Raw genomic sequence first — 6,539 nt, 5'->3', positions numbered from 1 at the left:
AATTTAGGTGTTTCATATATTGTGTTAGCTAGCTATAATTAATAGAGAGAAGTGTCCTCTCTTATGTCCGTGCTTGGTCGACGCTACGTACTACACATATGTATAAAGAGGACTAGACACGCTGGCTAGCTAGTAAGCAAACGAAGGAAATAGAAGATCGTGATGAACATATATGCATACAGAGAGAAGTGATATCGACCACCCCTCTTTCTCCGAGAGATTGGTCGAACAACAAGTTCTCGTATATCTACCTGACAGTACCGGCTACATATATACAATAATTATCTCTTACAAATATAATCATACGGACTCAGGGTCAACATAGAATTCTCCGTCTTCAGGGATCACATGGTCAAGAAAGAATGCCGCAAATTCCTCTTGAATTGCTCGCATGCGAGCTGGTGCTAGGAGTTCATCCCGCTTCCGAAACATCTAATTTAAAGAAGGGGGTCAATACATATATATATGAATGAATGAAACTCAACACAAATGATGGTAATAAAATAAAATTGTGAATGTTGTTATTTACGTACTTCATATTGTTCGTCAGTGTAGCCCCGCTCACAGGTCGTGTGGCGGATGGACTCGCAAACATAGTATCCACAGAAATCATTCCCTTATTCCTGCCACAACCACTTTACAAGAAATAGAGGTTAATCAAACTGATAAGCAAGAATGCCAAATGGTATTGATGAAACTAGCGCTTGAATGACTAGTAGATGCGCTTAAAATGCTACTATAGCTAGTACTTACTTTCGGGTGTCTAAATTGCAGCTCCTTCGGCAGTCCCGGAGCTTTTCTGGTGAATTTTCTCCAAACCCTGCCGGACAAAGAAAACAATTACTTGATATATCAGGAAATGAACAAAGTTGCTGATATGGTGGATAATGATCGATTTAACTTACTTCTCGAGTATTTGAGTCATGTCTGCATAGTCCTTGGGATCTTTTCGTCTTGAGTCTAAGACGGTTACTAGTCCCTGCTCAAGCTTAATATGTAGGAGAATATAGTGGAAACTGCACACGCATGCATAACTCATCAATTACATTACTATAACCTTGACTAATATATAAGGGAAACCGAATACGCACAAGACAGTAACACTCACTTGAAGTTGTAAGGAAAGAGTATTATATCTTTGTTTTGATTTATTATCAACGATTGTAGCATGCTGGCCTCGGTCTCTGCGGCATGAAATTTAACTTGAGTTGCATCTATGAGATATGTGTTAATGAACCCAATATCACCGACTTGTCTTTTCTTCAATTCGACGATCTTCAATCTGCAAAATATAGTGAGGATGATTATAAATACATGCAATGAAAGAGCTAAGCTATATAGAGAAACTTAATGACAAAAGTAGTACTACTTACAGACAGTAGCAGGCGACCGTTGTTTTATCGAGGGCCAATTGATTGAAAAACTGATAGAACTCCTCAAATGGAACAGGCAACAGATCAATTCCAACGAGGTCATGCTCCTTTTTAACTTTCACATACAAAGTACTCCTCCCCCCAGAGTCTCTGCAGATTTTCAAGTACCAATCATGCAATCTTCGCATCATCGTTGATAGAGATCTTTCATCTTTGACGAGAGGCTTCCCGTACTCGTATCTTTGTATCTACATGTCCATGGGTTCATAATGTACTTCGTCGGGCAGGTAATCTGCAAGATTTCTATAACCGGGCACCATCCTCGGATCATTAGCGACGTTGTGGCTAGGCACCTTGAGCGGGGGGCACGATTGCTTCGCTTGTTCACCGAGCTGGGCAATTTGTTTCCCAGCTCGTCGTTCTTTCAGCCTTTGATCACTGACAGTACTTCCCGACCGCTCCGCTTCGGCAAATTCCTTTCCAATAATGCGGTCATAGTTTCCTTTCGGCGGATCAGACTTCGGTGGTTTTGTCAGGGCATCCAGAGTGCGCTTCACTTTCACCCGATCTACCTTCTCCTCCGGAGGTGGATGTTTCTTTGCTTTCACCCCTTCAAAGAATTTCCTCACTTATTCTCGCGCGATCTCGGCGTTCTCCTCCTGGGTCCTCTCGTATGGTAACTTCTCTGGAGTCTTCAGAGAAGGACCGAATCTGTATGTCCTCCCGCCTCTAGTTGTACTGCTAGACGCCGACCGAGCAGACGGAGCGGTTGTCTTCTTTACTTGCTTAAGAGGCGGAGGAGAAGGACTACGACGCGCCGGAGCAGCTGGAGCGGCGGCAGGTCTCTTCCGCCCTTGCTGACGAGGCGGAGAAGGAGGAGGCTGGCTGCTCGGGCGCGTCGGCGCAGGCGGAGAAGGAGGCGGAGTGCCGCCACGCGCCGGAGAAGGAGCCGGCTGAGGGCCCTGATCGTCACTCGCCGGAGGAGGAGGCGGTGGAGGAGGCGGAGTTCCCTGACTCGCCGGAGGAGGAGGAGGAGGCGGAGGCGTCCAGTTCGGAAGGTTGATGAGCTCCTTCCGCCATAGGCATGGAGTCTTCAGAGCAGACCCCAGCCGAGTCTCCCCTTCACCGGTAGGGTGGTCAAGCTGGAGGTCCTCAAATCCCTCCGTTATCTCATCCACCATCACCCTAGCATATCCTTCTGGAATCGGCCGGCAGTGAAAAGTTGCGCCGGGTTCAGTAGGATAAACAGAGCCAACAGCCACCTTGACCTTCAAATTCATCAGTTGCGTCATAAGGTGGCAATTTTGAGACTCCGTGATAGCATCCACGGGATAGCTGGCAGGAGCCGTCAAGGCATGCTCCGGCTGAAGCAGCTCGGTGGAAGCCACGCTCCTTCTGCGCTGAGATGGCGGGGTAGCTTCGGGGGAGGCTTCGGCAGTACGTTTGCTGCAATTTGCTTCTCGTTCCTCTATCGCGTCTACCCTTGCTTGCAGCGCCTGCATTTGGGTCTGCTGCACTTTTTTCCTCCTCTCATGGGATTTGTAACCGCCTGCGTCCGGATTCTCACTCGTTCCTCTATTCTTTCTTCTACTCTTTTTTTTCTTCTTCCTCTTCTTTTTTATCCTCTTCTTCCTCTCATGTTCAAGAGGATCGCCGAGGGGTCGGGAGGTTGCCTAGTGTCAAAGGATTCAACAAAACCATGTCTTCATCATTAGGCGAAAGTAACATGTGCATGATGGTACGAAGCTCTTCAAAGTTGTTCTGGAATGGAGTCCCAAATAGGATAATTCACTTTTTGGTACAAAGTTCAGAAAGAGCCTTCCGAATATCGCTGTTTGGAAGGCCTTTGCTGAATTCATACCAAAAGGCGGATTATTCTATCCGGGACTCCATTCCAGAACAACTTTGCAGAACTTCATACCAACATGCCCTGGTTACTTCCGGCTAAGGATGAAGGCATGGATTTCTTCAATACTTTGACACTAGGAAACCTCTCTCGACCCCTCGGCGATCCTCGACCCCTCAAACCCTCGACGACCCTGAAACCCTCGACCCCTAGACGACCCTCTTCTTCCTCTCATGTTCGAGAGGATCGTTGAGGGGTCAGGAGGTTGCCTAGTGTCAAAGGATTCAACAAAATCATGTCTTCATCATTAGGCGAAAGTAACATGTGCATGATGGTACGAAGCTCTTCAAAGTTGTTCTGGAACGGAGTCCCAGATAGGATAATTCGCTTTTTGGTACAAAGTTCAGCAAGAGCCTTCCGAATATCGCTATTTGGAAGGCCTTTGCTGAATTCGTACCAAAAGGCGGATTATTCTATCCGGGACTCCATTCCAGAACAACTTTGCAGAACTTCGTACCAACATACCCTGGTTACTTCCGGCTAATGATGAAGGCATGGATTTCTTCAATACTTTGACACTAGGAAACCTCTCTCGACCCCTCGGCGATCCTCGACCCCTCGAACCCTCGACGACCCTGGAACCCTCGACCCCTAGACGACCCTGCTGGATGTTGGAAATATGCCCTTGAGGCAATAATAAATAAGTTATTATTATATTTCCTTGTTCATGATAATCGTTTATTATCCATGCTAGAATTGTATTGATAGGAAACTCAGATACATGTGTGGATACATAGACAACACCATGTCCCTAGTAAGCCTCTAGTTGACTAGCTCGTTGATCAATAGATGGTTACGGTTTCCTGACCATGGACATTGGATGTCGTTGATAACGGGATCACATCATTAGGAGAATGATGTGATGGACAAGACCCAATCCTAAGCCTAGCACAAAGATCATGTAGTTCGTATGCTAAAGCTTTTCTAATGTCAAGTATCATTTCCTTAGACCATGAGATTGTGCAACTCCCGGATACCGTAGGAGTGCTTTGGGTGTGCCAAACGTCACAACGTAACTGGGTGGCTATAAAGGTGCACTACGGGTATCTCCGAAAGTGTCTGTTGGGTTGGCACGAATCGAGACTGGGATTTGTCACTCCGTGTGACGGAGAGGTATCTCTGGGCCCACTCGGTAGGACATCATCATAATGTGCACAATGTGATCAAGGAGTTGATCACGGGATGATGTGTTACGGAATGAGTAAAGATACTTGCCGGTAACGAGATTGAACAAGGTATCGGGATACCGATGATCGAATCTCGGGCAAGTATCGTATCGATGGACAAAGGGAATTGCATACGGGATTGATTAAGTCCTTGACATCGTGGTTCATCCGATGAGATCATCGTGGAAACATGTGGGAGCCAACATGGGTATCCAGATCCCGCTGTTGGTTATTGACCGGAGAACGTCTCGGTCATGTCTGCATGTCTCCCGAACCCGTAGGGTCTACACACTTAAGGTTCGATGACACTAGGGTTATAAAGGAAGTTTTTATGTGGTTACCGAATGTTGTTCGGAGTCCCGGATGAGATCCCGGACGTCGCGAGGAGTTCCGGAATGGTCCGGAGGTAAAGATTTATATATGGGAAGTCCTGTTTTGGTCACCGGAAAGGTTTCGGGGTTTATCGGTAACGTACCGGGACCACCGGGAGGGTCCCGGGGGTCCACCAAGTTGGGCCACCAGCCCCGGAGGGCCACATGGGCTGTAGGGGGTGCGCCTTGGCCTACATGGGCCAAGGGCACCAGCCCCAAGAGGCCCAGGCGCCTAGGGTTTCAAGGAGGGAAGAGTCCCACAAGGGGAAGGCACCCCCTAGGTGCCTTGGGGAGGAGGGATTCCTCCCTTGGCCGCCGCCGCCCTAGGAGATTGGATCTCCTAGGGCCGACGCCCCCCCCCCTTGGCCCTCCTATATATAGTGGGGAGATGGAGGACTTCTTACCTTTTCCTTTGGTGCAGCCCTCCCCCTCTCCCAAGTGCTTCCTCCTCTCCCGTGGTGCTTGGCGAAGCCCTGCAGGATAGCCACGCTCCTCCATCACCACCACGCCGTTGTGTTGCTACTGGATGGAGTCTTCCTCAACCTCTCCCTCTCTCCTTGCTGGATCAAGGCATGGGAGACGTCACCGGGCTGTACGTGTGTTGAACGCGGAGGTGCCGTCCGTTCGGCACTAGGATCTCCGGTGATTTGGATCACGACGAGTACGACTCCTTCAACCCCGTTCTCTTGAACGCTTCCGCTTAGCGATCTACAAGGGTATGTAGATGCACTCTCCTTCTCCTCGTTGCTGGTCTCTCCATAGATAGATCTTGGTGACACGTAGGAAAATTTTGAATTTCTGCTACGTTCCCCAACACTGGAACCCTCGACCCTCGACCCTATAGAACCCTTGAACCCTCGACCCTGAAACCCTCGACCCTTGACCCCTTAACGACCCTCGACCCTCTACCCTAGTTTCCGACCCTCGACCCCTCGGCGATCCTCGACACCCTCGTTCCCGATAAAAATTAAGAAGAAGAAGAAGAAGAAGAAGAAGAAGAAGAAGAAGAAGAAGAAGAAGAAGAAGAAGAAGAAGAAGAAGAAGAAGAAGAAGAAGAAGAAGAAGAAGAAGAAGAAAATAGAGGAGAGGAAGAAAGGAATAGCTAGAGGAGAAGATCGAAGAAAAAAAAGAAGAAAAAGAAGAGGAGAAGAAGAAAGGAATAGTGGAGAAGAAGAGAAAATAGAATATATTCTATTTTCTCTTCTTCTCCACTATTCCTTTCTTCTTCTCCTCTTCTTTTTCTTCTTTTTTCTTCTTCTTATTTATTTCTCCTCTTCTTTTCGATAGAGGAAACCCTAAATAGCAAGTATCGTGGGTGTGAGATACATGTGGCCGTCGGTGTCGGACAATACATCCACGTCCCACAAGTGACGTGGGCGTCGAAGCCCGCGCCACTTGTGGGATTTGGATGTAGTGTCCGACACCGACGGTACATGTATCTCACACCAATGATACTTTATATTTAGGGTTTCTCCTCTACCGCTCGGAGACCCTCGACGACCCTCGTTCCCGATAAAATAAAGAGGAAGAAGAAGAAAAAAAAGAGGAGAAGAAAGAATAGAGGAGAAGACTTCCTCTTCTTCTCCCTCTTCTTCCCCTTCTTCCTCGCCTCTCTCATGAATGTCCGGCGTTCTCGACCCCCCCCCCCACGTGTCGAAGAAAAAAATAAGAAAAAAAAAGAGGAGAAGAAGAAAGGAATAGAGGAGAAAAGAGAAAATAGAAT

This window comes from Triticum dicoccoides, chromosome 4A (assembly GCF_002162155.2).
Source record: "Triticum dicoccoides isolate Atlit2015 ecotype Zavitan chromosome 4A, WEW_v2.0, whole genome shotgun sequence".
NCBI classification, from domain to species: domain Eukaryota; kingdom Viridiplantae; phylum Streptophyta; class Magnoliopsida; order Poales; family Poaceae; genus Triticum; species Triticum dicoccoides.
Note: the sequence above shows the minus strand (reverse complement) of the source record.